The 14,280-nt window shown below is 43.7% G+C and overlaps 1 protein-coding gene across 1 annotated transcript in view; it reads right to left on the bottom strand.

Moving 5' to 3' along the window:
- LOC114883113 (serine proteinase stubble-like) overlaps positions 1-12,873 on the bottom strand; it is a 49,594-nt gene extending 36,721 nt beyond the window's left edge. The window contains exon 1 of the mRNA XM_046286999.1: positions 12,597-12,873. The gene's annotated coding sequence lies outside the window, so the exon portion shown is untranslated. The remainder of the gene's footprint in view (positions 1-12,596) is intronic.
- Positions 12,874-14,280: the final 1,407 nt, after the last annotated feature.

A 14,280-nucleotide genomic window follows, 5' to 3' on the forward strand; every position in this document is an offset into this window, starting at 1 on the left:
ACAAAAGGACTCTGACAATTTGAAAAGCGTCATTTTGTTCGTTACGCTGCTAATGAAAACTAGGCCCCAAGACAGGATCATTAATCCTTTGCACTACAAATGTACCTACCAAGCACGAGTAACGTGTAATAACACGATCCAAATGTGTCTCATAAGCATTCGAAAGTTTGTACCAGTTCTGGCCACTAATTTTCTTGCGGCTCATGAAAAATACAATTACGTCCATTGTGATAGAAAAAGAAATCCGAGCCGATTAGATTTCTGCATCGAAGCTTCGAGCCGGAGGATATTGTTGTTAAGGCAGACAAGCCGAATCGTGGCGCGGGTCTATATGTGGCTTTCGATGCCACTCTCACCAGTTTTTGAAGTTCTCGCTCTAGTTATTCGGTCTAACGAGTACCGTCTTCTGCGAAGCAGGAAGAAAAATTTGCTACGCCCTGCGCAACCATGTCCCCGTTTAATTGTTTCATCCGTCCGCTCAAAATTTCATTCCATTTTGAATCAGAACAATACCTGTATCTCTCAAGAAACGCAGACACTTCTTATCCCATTTATGCAAAACGAACCACCTGCAATCCGGAGATAACAGTATTTGAATATTAACTTTCACCAAAATTGCTGTTTCAACCGCGGCGCAACTTTAACACCCTCGCTTATTCATGAACGTCCTCTTCTTGACGCTTTAGCATCGCCTTCGTTTGTATTCCATAGAGGAGAGCGTAAACAATCACGAGGAGAGGCGATTCACGCTTGCCAATTGGCAAGAAACGCGACTATGAATGAAAAAAGAGAAATAGAACGACAAGTTTCGCGGAAAAGCGCGATAGAAAGGGAACGAGAAGTCGTCGGTGATCGGCATGGAAAAATGAAATAATTATATTTTAACCGAGGGAAAGATAATGCCTCTGTATTCCTGGGAAAATAATGGCCAATTCTTTGGCACCAAACTTACAATAAAAAGTTTCAGCCAAAAACTTTCATAGTTTTACCAAAGAGACATTGTACCTATTCAGTCGTATTCATTTTAGATTGAAAGGATATTCTAATGTCATACTTTTAGCAGAAAATAATTACGCTGTCGCTAGGTTAACGAGGTAGAACCGTGATTCGCGAAATGTACGACTGTCGTCGTTAAACAACCAACAACCATCCAACGATTCGTTAGTACCGTTGCTCGTTATCGTTTCGTTTTTATCGCGCGGCAACGGTTAACGGCGCTCGTTCATTCGTCCATTCGTTTCATCGATTTTTCTTTTCTCCCCCCCTACAGGCAATATCCTATAGTTTTGTTCGCTGATAACACGAGGGGCCAGGTGAAAATCGCCTTGAGTTGTTAATTAAGGCGCTACTTTGTATTAAATGCGTCCACTAATTGCGAACGCGCTAGCGAAGATATATTGCGATGAGCTAGATACTAAAACGGAGAAAAAGAGAAAGATGGAAGCGTTATAGCAGGAGGTATCGCCTGGCGTCCGTACGCGTAGAAAAGTCCGGCGATTCAGAGTGGAAAACGCCTGGTAAACGCCTAATGAAACCGAGATTTTTTTTCCTCCAGGTGGTAAATGGGTAATTGACACGATTAATTAACCCCTTTTCTATCCTTCTCTCTACTAATGCCTCTCTTACCGAGGAAATTTCACTTGTGTAATCTTTTATTATCATCTCCTAACCGTGACTTAAATATCAATATCCTGTAAACTCGATTACACAAGTGTACCGCGTAATGAATTAATATCATTATTAAAGTTACACGGATTCGTCGAGAGTTTACGGAAGGATCCTTATCGTTTTTCATGGTATTGAACACTTTTCGAGGCGATCTAACCGAATCGTGTAATTTCTCCGCTAATGGGAGGACGGTTCGTAAAGCACAAGGCAAGCAGATGCATTTTCTTTTCACGGTACACTTGCATCGCGTACATCGCGGTCGTCGTTGATTCCATTGTTTCCAGTCGGACAGCGGGCACCGACAGGACACGTTGAAAAAGGAATTTCTCCTCGCCGCTCGACAATCGCTTTCTTTTTTCCCTTTTTTCCCGTAGCCCGTTCGGCGTGGCTCACGCGATCGATGCACAAGATGCACTTCCCTCGCTGCATACACGATGCATCGCGTACGCGCCTCGCCCCTTTACACCGTTTCGTCGTTAAATTATCCAGTCGTGAGAGTATACGAATTGCATAGGGATCTATGGAATTTTCCATAGAATAACAGTCAATGTAATTTAGATATCTCCTGGATGAAATTGTACGTGAAATTGTCGAGCTTGCAATTTCGAGGTACGAGTCGGGTTAGAAGAGTCCACCCGGAGGATCGAGCTCGACGTGTTCAAGAAGGATTACACGACAAGGATTGATTCATTTTTCTTCTCGATCCGACAGCGAAGGGACGGCGAACAACATCGGATTACACGTTGATCCTTTCTCCTGCGACAGATCCCAATTTCTCAGACCCACCGCACAACAGAACGCTACTCAATCTCAAACAAAATCAAAATTGTCCCGCGTGGAATCAAGAGAAACACCCTTATCGTTTAGAAAGGAAGGATACAAGAGCGTGCATTTTATCACGTAGGTAGCTTTAGAAAAGGTCGAATTCCAGGAACATCGGATGGACCAGTGCCAAGAAGGTGGATGCAAGAGTTTTGAACGGATAAAACACGGCGTTACGGGGCCGGCTCGATTCTCCACCGAATTCCAAGCGTTCCGTTTCAGACGAAACAGAACGGAAAACCAGTTCCGAGTAATTCAATTTGCAACGATGCAATCTATAAGCGGACAAAGCTGGACCGATGAAAATCAATCTGCCAGCTCGGGGCCAATTTGTGCTGCTTCGCTCGAGGATGAGTGACGCGTAGCCCCGGTTTCGTCGTTTGCGCGATGAGAAGGAGCCTCGTTGCTTCGCGATACCATTACCTCGACGTAATTGTATCGCGCGAAATTCAGCCTGATATTAGAGCATAAATCGAACAGGCCAATCTCGGTTCGCCGGGCTTTGCATACGTTTAAAATACATAGAGGACCCTCTGCGGGGGACCGGCTCATTTCGAATGCGGCTGGGAAGCAACGAGGATGCATGCAGCAGCCGGGCCGATTAGCCGAACCGGAATTTACCACTCCAACGGGATGACTTAGAAGCAACTCCCCTTTCTTGGCCAACCAACCCAGACCATCCACCTCGCCAGAGTTACACGAATGCTCGAAATTGCCGGCCAGACTGGCCTCGTTAATTGCGGCTCGTTATAAGAGCGCCGCTAAAGGCAACGAAAAAGAAAGTCGCCGGGGAACGAACACGGATGCGCATGATACTCTGTTGTTGCCGTTGTTGTTGTTGCTGCATCGACGACACGCGTTCAATTCGGGGTGGTCCGCGAGTATTCGGCTGCTGTACGAGACACGAATTAAAAGCTGCACGATCGTTCTTTCACTTGGAATATTAACTTATGCATTTGTCGTTTGTATGCACTTGTCTGGTTGTTGCGTATCGGGCGCACGATTGCGAAACGTAGAAAGTTTGACAAGATCTGATGACATAAAAACAATGGAAAATTTGTTAAAGTTCTATTAGTTACGCCATAGAAAATCTGGAGTTTCTCTGTTTGCAGATTTGTAGGTCTCCAACGTTGCGTGTTACATGAAATTTTAATTAGCCAACGGTGGTCTTCTTCAGAAATCATGCATGGCCGAGAATTCTGCTAATTGTGGATCCAGCCTTCCTTGGTAATGATACCAGCCTCGCGAGGGTTTTGCCCACAACTTCTCTGAGTAATCGTCGGGCTGACGAAGCGCCGCAAGAAAGTAGGTCTGGAATCGCATCATCTGTTCTAAGATCTGATCTATTGCTGTTACGTGGTAACGAAAGATTTAATCTATGACAACCGGATGAATTTCACGAGAGTAACCAAGTCCAGCTTGCAGATTCGTTGAATATTCACAGCAACAAACGTAGACAAACTTCGTTAAACTTTGTCAAATTTTATCAAACTTTGTTTCAGAAGAGATGTTAAGCATCCGATACGATTTGGTGACATAAAAGTACCGCAAAGTAGCATTTATATCCCATAAATTTGAATCAAATCCTCGTTTCGTGTCGAATTTTCGTCGTTCCTTGCGCGTCTCTCATTGATCAGCCCACGACATCTTTATAGTCGCGTAAATGCGGATTTCCACGACATAATATTAAGGTTTATGGACGAGAGGCAGTTAAAACTCTGTACAATTCCGATTTCTGGATGCCTTTATTTCCTTTCCTTTACGAGTGATCCCCCTTCGTCGCATTTTCGTCTACCCCATGAGATCGTCGCTGCTCTTCGTCTTCTTCCTGGTCGACGGAAGTGGGTCACTTGGACCACGGCTGACCGCAGAGACAACGGCACGTCCGGTGAATTGAATTTATTTACGTGGCTCGATGTATCGCGGGTAATTGAGTTCGATATCGAGCCTCGTTTCATTTCTTTTTTCTCCTCGCCCTCTTCCATCGTTTCGAGGAAGTTTCTCTTCAAACAGAACAGATCTACTTTTCTCGATGATCAAAAGCGAATCGATTGTTTCTGCCTCCTCCACTTTGTTCTACAACATTTCTTCATTTAGGCATCGTTTGTTGTTTCGAGGAACAAAGGAAGTTACGTTGGTTTCCTGCGCTTTTACGCGCATCGAACGCGGCCACTTCTTGCCGTCTCCTCCTCCTCCTCCTCCTCCTCCGCATCGTGGTAACAAGTGGGTCACTCGTTCGAAGAGACAACGGCTTATTCCGATAACGAATGAATTTATTTATAACGGAGGATCTTTCCTGTCCGCGTAATGCTGCCTTCACAACCACGTAGATCATTGTTGCCGTCGAATAGCTTCATAAAAACTGTCGATCGAAGTGTCTTCTTGTGAATAAATGAATAGATCAAGGTCTTTTTATTGTAATAGAAGGAACAAAGATTCCTGAACGCTTTTGTCTGTCTGTAATGCAAAAGTCCAGTCCAAGGATTAATACTACTAGATGAAATTTCGTTATCGAACGGACATGGTACTTCAGATGGTGATTCGTAAGATTGTTAGGTGGAACACGAAAGATTCGTTTCAGTGTGGAACGGGCATAAAGCGGAGATAGTCGAGGGAGCTGGCTCGACTCTCTCTTCTTAATTATCGGCTTCGTCGGGAGTACATCTTGTTCTCGTTGAGGCTGCTTCACGGAGGCGCACTTGCGTTTAATTGCTTTTCAAGGACAGAGAAACGACGGAAGACCAGAAATGGATAAACGATTTTTTTTTCCTTTCGCTTTTTCGGTACTCGATCTCGAAGTTTGCTACGGTTGCTGTTTGAAGATTATCGATTGTACAAGCTATAATCGTAAACAATGTATTACGTTTACATTTTGAATATTTCAAGATATCGGTATGGAACGAGGTGCCTCCGGCGTCGAATCGCAAGACTTTCGCGCTTGCCTCGAGAAGCTAGCATGCCAGGTAGCCATATGTTAGGGAGTCGAGATCAAGAACCACTATTCAGCATCGATAACGTCCTCGCATTCCTGAAACGTGTCGCAGAAACACGGAGAAAAAGCGGCGGCAGCACGCGATAACGGTTGCTGGGATCTTCGTCGTGTCACTGGGTCGCAATACACATTTTCTAGCGGCATTTTCTGACCCCGCTCTTCTCCGGCATCGTCCGGCCATCGGAGAGGGAATGGAATGATAATAAATACGAGGAGCAACATTTCCCAACGGGGATATTAATTTGTCCTCGGGCTTGACTTGGGTTGGACAGCAAAAAAACGGGCTCTCGAGTGGAGACGCGATATTAAATCGAAGTTTGCCTTCTTTTTCTGCCCGATCGCGACAGCAATCGAGCATGTCTAGGCTGTAAAGCCTGAAGGATTTCCTGAGGGAATAAAAACAGGGACTGGCGAGACGGTGTTTAGTCGTAAAGGCGTGCCTATTCGGATCGCTTCATTTTATAGTAACTTTGTAGACATAATTGTTGCAAAAAAAGTGATTTAATTTATCTCGTCTGTTCGTAATAGCGATTTCAAGAGAAAAATGATTTCCGATGGATGAAAATCATTTTGGAGAGCCCGTTCGAGCAGGGACGGAATTTCAATGGGATGCTTAAAAGAAAGAAACGATCGAATATACGAATTCAAGCGTAGAGCCGATAAAATCATCGGGCGCCGTGAGAACACGGCGAATCGACGAGCGGGTTGCAATTAAAGGTGGCGCGAGTGCGCGGATTTATCATCGCGAGGCCAATTAAAAAAGTGGAAAACGAGAGAACGTTCGTTCCGTTCTGTAAAGCGGCATTGGCCCAGTAAGAATCCACGTGCAACATTCGACTGTAAAATCGGCATTCGTTCCGTGCACTGTCTCCTTCCTGGCGCTGCCGTGCACTCGAAATCCTTCGATTTATCGCGCTTCTTCCAACGAGCCACTCTTGTCCGTGGCAAGTCTTCGGAACGAACCGTTCGATATATTCGCGACTTTAAGCCTCGATCTTTCCTTCAGATACCAGCTACCGCGATCGGGACACAATCCAACCTTCTTCAACTCCCCCTTGAAAAGGCACCGTTCAACGAATAAACAGGAACCAAAATATCCGCACGGTATTTAACACTTTTCGCGGAATCCTTGGCTTTCGCAATTTTAATTTCTGTCTTAAACATTTTCATGTCGGACAAAAGATTCTAAAGTCTGAATAATTGAACGTCACCTTGTAAATCTGTTACATCCTCCTCACGGGTCGCTGCCACTGACAAACGAGACATTACGCAATCCTCGTAATTTCAACAATTACAAGATCCTTACCGTGATAAGAGGATCGCGAAAAAGAGGAACGAAATGGATGAAAGTGTTTCGTAACAAAAAGGAGGAGGAAGTCACGGTGGAAACGAACCACTATTGTCTGTCACGGACTATAATCGCGAGTTTTATGAATAATCGCAGCTTTGTTCTGGAAGCTCGATGAAACCTTGAGATAGAGAGAGTAGCCTCTATTAAACTGAGGCAACCTTGTGTTAAGGTTCTCTAAAAAAGAGTTAAGCTATAGGTACATAGAAAAATGTTGGAGAAAGTTTGTTGCAATTGGAAATAGATTGCCCCAGGTTCCGCTTTATTCTTCGGTAAAACGCTCTCAATGGGCTCGGGTAATCGGGATCAAGCTTAAAGCTGCCTTTTCACCGGAACGACGCGACGCAAAAATACAGGAGGTCTAGGCGTCGCGTCGTCTTTTCAATACCATGATATTTATACCTACTGAAATTTTATAGAAAATTATATTATCACGGTCTAAAAATAGACCAGTCGAGCCTTAAAATAGAAACAGGAATTAGTTTTATAGAAGCTCAATGGTCTCGAAAATTGGGTCTTTTTTGTATACACGTGTGGATTTTCCCGAGAGAACAATGTTTCTGCTAGATGATTTATTGGCTATTATAAATCATTGTCACGCGATAGCCGAGTTTTTCGTTATCGCAGGAATTGCCTCGTTTTACTTCGAACAATCGAGGTCTGCCGCGTTAACACCTTAGTGGAAACGAACACGATAGTCGGACACCCTCTAATTGCTAAGACCTCGAATACTTCACTTTCAAATTTATCTGATTTTATTTTTGTAAAACGAATTGTCTCTGTTCGCGTGCAACGATGCAATTTCGGGAATGACAGCGGTAAGTGCTGCTCGACGAAAAAACCTGCGGCCCCGAAGCCGAGTTGTTATCCATTCTCTCGCAAATCGTTCCTCGTTCACGTGTGTGAAACGAGGTTGGTACAAATCAAACACGAAATCGACTCTCCCACCCCATTGCTCTTCAATGATACTTTTCAAAATTTCAAGTAACATGCGAGTTTAAAAGTAGGGGTACTTAAATCTTCACCGAACCCTTCACTTTCGGATGACGATTCTGTACAATTTTTATTCATAGAAAGATAAATAATTGTCCAATGACTTGCTGTACAAGTAGAAAGTGCTCGATGGCGTCTACGAGCATACTCGTCGAAACGGAATCGATCCAAGTCACAGGGGGGAAAGAAATCTGTTTTTGAATGAACAAACTGTCGCTAGCGAAACGAAAGCCTCGTATGCGAGTGCATTAACGCCAGCGAGCTGGCACGGGGACGAGGACAATGCACGGTGGTGAAAGTTTAGCACGCAGACGAGATGCAGAGGCATTCGTCTCGTGGATGCGAGCTGAAAACAAAAATCATCGTCTTAACGCCCCTTTTCAACCTCCCTTTTCTCCTGAACTTGGAAAATATTTCAAACCCTCCGAATTGCATTAGAACGAAATGGTCCGTAATACAAAAAAAAGAAGAAAAAATAGCGGAACTCTCGAGAGAAGACGCGTATTTCACAATCGTCCGTGTATCGAAACGCCGATTTATCGATCTGGAAGGACGACCGTTCCGTACAGCATGGCGCGTGGTGGTGCAAGAGGAGGCTCGTAAGTTCTCGCCGAAAGCTTGCTCCAAGCTAGATATATATTTCTCTGGCTGATCCCGTGACACGCTCACAATATACAGTTACGATGGTTGCGTAACAAGAGAGGCCCTGGAAGCAACTGTTGTAAATAAAAGGAAAAAGAAATGATAAAAAATAACGGTACCGGCTACATACGCGGACATTGTTCGGTTACCTTGGGGCCTCGTTATCGCCCTTTCTGAATCGATACTCTCTCGTCCGCGGTTAATTAACCGGCGACTTTCCAAAGCCGCGCGCGTATTCTCGTAAATTCAACGTCGAACACATCGAAACCGCGACGATGAATCGTGTAAACGAAAGTGGGACAAAACTGTAGGGTAAAACCTTCTCCGTTTCGAAAACGAAGAGAGATATCGTTCAGAAAAACCCAAGATTTCGCGCGAATCAGATCCAAGTAAGTACTCGGCGCGAATTACTTGGTCGTTCGAAAGATTTATCCAAGAAACTCGAATTTACTTAACTGTCGTCGAATTTACTTTGCGCGGCTCCCGTTGAGAAAGTTTCACGGCCTCGAAATCAGTCTTCTCTCTTCGACCAAGTAATCGACTCGAGATAACGATAGCATTTCTATCGCGAAGTAATATCGAATCTGTTCGATCAAGATGGATGGGAGACGAGCGAGGAAAATCGAACGATTCATCCTGCGTTATTTGAAAAGTGAAAACGAACGAGCTGTTAACGAGAAGCTAACTCAGCGTGAAACTTCCAAGACTTTATTTGGAATTAGAGTTCCTGAAATATTTGATGTTCGAAAAAGGAAAAATTGATTTCATCGGGCGTCCCCGTTTCTCCGCCGTTTTACACGGCACGCAAGCTTCGATACGTTAAGCTTCTTCTGTACCTTTATCTTTCTCCTCGCAAGTAGCAACATATTTTAAAGCTGCCAAAGCAAAATAATGCGTTCCGCGCCACTTGCCACGCCGCACATGCCTCGGAAACACCGTGCCGTATATTCCGCGAACGTTGCGTACACCGGCAAAAATACCGAACGGTCTGTGTAAGTGAAGTTTTCTTCTTCTTTCGCTCGCGTTCACGATTTATTAAAATCAAACTGTAAATGAACGAGATTATCTAGCTTGAAGTGTAAATAGAAATGTTTGGAAAATGGGTTCGTTGTCCTCGAACGAATCGATGCTTACGTTTGAACAATCGACGTATTCGGGTCAAGAAATTCTTCAACCCTCTGTATTCAACGAGAGAAAGATCGACACCTACGTATTCAATTATCTCGTCTGTTAAAAAGCCCTCCCTCGAACGGCCCACACGAATTGGTAAAAGCGTTCAATCGGGACACGGTACACTTTACAATGGCATAAAACGGACAATCGGTTACTCCTACAAGATTAGCATGTCCAATCCACTCTCTCGTCGATGGATGTTTTCTCGTTCGTCTAGATCGCGAATGGTGTTCCAATTCGAGCCGATGCATCGCGTGACGACACGATCCCTTCGGCGAACAATCAATTAACCTGATGCGTCGCATTCCTCGCCGAGGATACTACATCTCCTACGTGTACGTCGTCGAAAGTGGATGGATTCGATTTTGTGGGCGTTCTAGGTTCCATTAACCAAGAGACGTCCCGATTAAACGGCCATACATGCACCGTAGACAATGCATTTTGATAATAATAGACGATCAACGTTCAGATTAAAGGGGCAACCGTGTCGCGTGTGAGCCTTGCATTACAAGGTTCAACAGCTTGTTCCAACGTCCCATATGGTACACTTGACCGTAGAGGAGGCACTTGAAGATGACAAACAAAGCGAATGTTTTAACTCGATTTAGGTCAACGAGCAGATATCACGTTCTCGTTAACCCTGTACTTATGAAACATCAGGCTCATATTTTACCAGAAATATGAAAACTACCGAGGCTCATTCACATGGTTAATTACGGTTTCGTAGTAAAGGAAAGTGGTTAATTAGAAACGTAATCAAGTGCACGCGTATGGGACCGGTTTTGAAAATTCATTTTCTTCGAATGATAATGGAGTCACGTAGCACGGCGAAACAAAACTTCGAATTTAAATCTTTATCTCCTCCTACTATCTCGACAAGATAATTCCATATTCCATGTACAAACATCAGATTAGAAATAATTACCCGCTATATGTACAAGCGTAATTAACCTTTACGCTTCCTCCTGTTGAATTGTAATTACGACTGATAGTACACCTCGGAGATGTTTATTGCAACGCACGAACGTTAACCGTACAACTAACTCGATAGAATAAAATTTAGAAAACAAATTATTTTCCTATCGAAAAAGCTCGTTAAACAAAATTCCTCGATTTCACAATCAACTTCCACTTTCCACGAAAATTATTTAGATTCGTGTCTACGTGATCACGACAAATGACCGATCGTTTACGGGGAACGAAATTATTAGCTGACAAATTGAAACGAGATGATGAACACCTCGGTTGTTCGCGAAACGCACGAAACGAGGGTTGTCAGATGCTGTTTTTCACGGAACAACGAGGCACGACGGACAGTCGAGAGAATAAGTAGGTAAGTAGGCAGCGAGAGAAATACTAGCTGGTCGTTTTATAATAATCAATAGGTTTTTTTGCCCGGGCTAATGCTCGTTGCTGCGGTTTCGCCTTCTCACGGCTCGCGAAACGTAACAAATTGGATACACCGAGGGAATTTCATTCGGCCCGCAAACCCAATCGCACTACCAGACAAGAATTAGAACTCCATTTAGATCGAGCAAACGATGTCTTCTTTGATCCTCTCGATTCTTTAGACAATCAACAGAGAATGATTCGTTCCATTATCGACGATTTCCCTCGTGTAATATCTGTATTTAAAAAACCGAGATTCTAGTCCAGTTACATTGTAATGGTTAGCAATCGGATACTTTAGATCCTCCCTTAGCCTCGATTCTCAATCTCGACCACCTCCTTGGGACGGGCAGAACATACACTTTGCTGAGAGAGAGAGAGAGAGAGGAATCGCAAACAACATTGAATTGAAGATTCCATTAAGAGTTCAAACAGGCAGGGATCCAATATCCAAAGAGCAAACTAAGGGGTTCGAGGATGAAGAGGCGATTTGATACTCACCGATCGATCTTTTAGCGAGGAAAAGTAACAGAGTTGGATTTTGCTATCTAATTTTCCAATTGTCAATATCAGCGGATTAAAATTTAATCTATCACTCTTTCATTTTTTAATATTTCTGACCGTTTCTTTCGTTGAACAATTTGAGAGCCTAATTGTTAGTCAAAGTACCGTTGCATGTTTCATAGGTCTGGATCGACCTAGTACCGCGGTTCGAGGGTTAAGGTAGGTGCATATCTTACATCTTTTCCTTCATTTTCATGACGAGTTTCTTAGCCTTGTAACCTCGAAACCTTAGCCCTACAAACCTTGAATTTCACACGGCATAGCAGGTGTCGAAAAGATAGTGGAAGGGAATGACACACGTTAAGTCGGAACGGTGGTTTCGTTATTCGAACAAAGGTGGTGGCGTTTCGTTGTTCCTGGCAACACGTCCAGACAAAGACAGTTATTACCGTCACGGGTGTAACGACGAAAATTCTGTGTACGTACAATGAAACGTTTCACCTGGTTTCCGGAAACACGACGCCGCTTTTTCCGGTATCACCTGTTCGAGGAGGCGAACGCGATGCACCCGTTCCAAGAACAATGAATCATTCTATGCTTCCCGCGGTCAGGTTTTAATCAAACTTTCCAGCGAATCCGATCGTTATCGTGTACGAGTTCAGCGTGTTTCGACCAAGAAATGGGGCGGGAACGGTTTAATGGTTAACAGGTACAAATTTCTCCCATTAAAGTGAAATTCCAAGGCAACGCGAGCCTCGCAATCGATACGCATTCTTCTTTTAATCATTCAGGGAAATGATTTCCTGGGTGTTTTCCCGAGGCTTAAGCATTTCAAATTATTCGACGATGAATATGAAAGTTCACAGAACGTGGAACACCCTGTGTTCCGAGGAAAACATTAACCCTACATTGTCGATTATAAATTCTACGTATTTTGACAACCCAAAGTGAATTAAACTCGTAATTAGCGCCGAGTTCCGCTGATTCTTAACTCGAAAACGTAGAATAATGTCTTTTCAAGGAAATGAATGTTGAAAATTCTAATCAAGTTTCTAATTAACGAACCTCGTTTACTGCAAACAGAACAGTTGTGTATTTAGCAGAACAAACGACGAGTCCTCAAAATCCATTTTCTGTAAAAGAAAGTCTCGCACCAGAAAATCGCTCGAGACAAGAATAAAGCATATTAGAAATCATAGGTACTACTTCTATTATTTAATTAGATTCTACCCCATCGGGCAATTATTTCTCGTCTCGAGCGAGCGACAAGCACAGTTAAACACCATAGGGGGAAACGAAAGAAAATCAACAGATAAGGGTGGAAAACAAGGAAAGCTGGGTACTGGTGAACATATGATGATCATAAGTGAACACAAAATGGCACAGCTTTCCTCGTCACCCAAGGGGTACTGTGCCTGAACGCGTTCCCGTTTTTTTACATGGCGGGTATCCCCAGGAGGCCTACACCATGCCACACGATGTATCGTGTGGAGAAAGAAATGAATCATTTAAAAAAAAAAACAAGAATAAATATAGAAGAAGAATATAATAGGTCGAAAAGAGAAGTGTATAATCCTTAAGCCATCAGTCTCGTGGATGTATGCAAATCTCGTAAGAAGTTCATCTTTCTGATTTCGAAGTCTTAACGATTGTTAGATACACGTCGCACGGACGGTGTCGGTGTAATATTCGCGACGTGAGCCGAATACCGATCATGGGCAAGGCTCCATTTACCAGGTGAAAGTATTTCGTCGGTAGAACGTTAACGATCCTGCTTACTTCCACGTCGCGTGCATTTTTCTCTCGTACGTTCGTTCGATTGCTCGATTACGGTGCCACGTGCAGCTCCTGCACTTTCTACAATCGCGGTGCATCGTAACGGATCCATTAAAACGGCATTGTACCGTTCGATCGGTCCGAATGATCGATCATAATCGACGGGTATTCGACGGATCGCGATCGTGGAACGCGTTCTACGAAGCGTCGTGTCGAGAAAAGGAGAGGAAAAAATGAGTAACTATGTATCGTTTCGATATGGTGTACGACGCCTCGACGAAACAGTAAACGTTCCGATCCGATACCGAGATCGTCCGTGTGAACGAGAAACTTATCGCTAAACACCGACAGACTAGCTGCCGATGCGTACCTTACTAGCTAATCACTTAATCGACTACCTGCTTGTATACCTCTTCGAGAGAGAGAGAAATCGGAAACGAAGAAGAAGCCACTAACACGTTCGAGGCCCGAGGTGCGCGACACACCGATCACCGGAACTCAAGAGGTGGCCACGTTACGGAAACAGGATCTTTTATACCGTCGAAATTATTGATTTCCTTCGGTAAGCCAGGCCGGTTCACGTGCGCAGGTCCTTGTTGACGGCGCACGAGCACACCACCATCGAAATGCCTAAAGAAGAAACGAAAGAAACGCTTTCGAAAGAAACTACCCCGCTACGATCGAGTCGTCTTGGTTACCGGGAACGTTAACGCATTGATTGTAACAGTGCTGATGCTTCTTTTTATTTAATCGATATTAAAAACAAACACGATTGGGATATTAAAAGAACGAATATAAGTGATAGCGATAGGAATATTCCCATTTGAAATGGGTATTATTGGGCCAAGAAGTTTGGAGTTATTTGTACGATGTTTAGATTTCAAGAAGGCACAATGAAATTTTTATACGATCACGTTTTATATTAACTAAGTTATGACTGATCTCACACCGCATTTCAAGGATTAAGATTATA

This window comes from Osmia bicornis, chromosome 9, assembly GCF_907164935.1.
Source record: "Osmia bicornis bicornis chromosome 9, iOsmBic2.1, whole genome shotgun sequence".
Taxonomy (NCBI): Eukaryota; Metazoa; Arthropoda; class Insecta; order Hymenoptera; family Megachilidae; genus Osmia; species Osmia bicornis.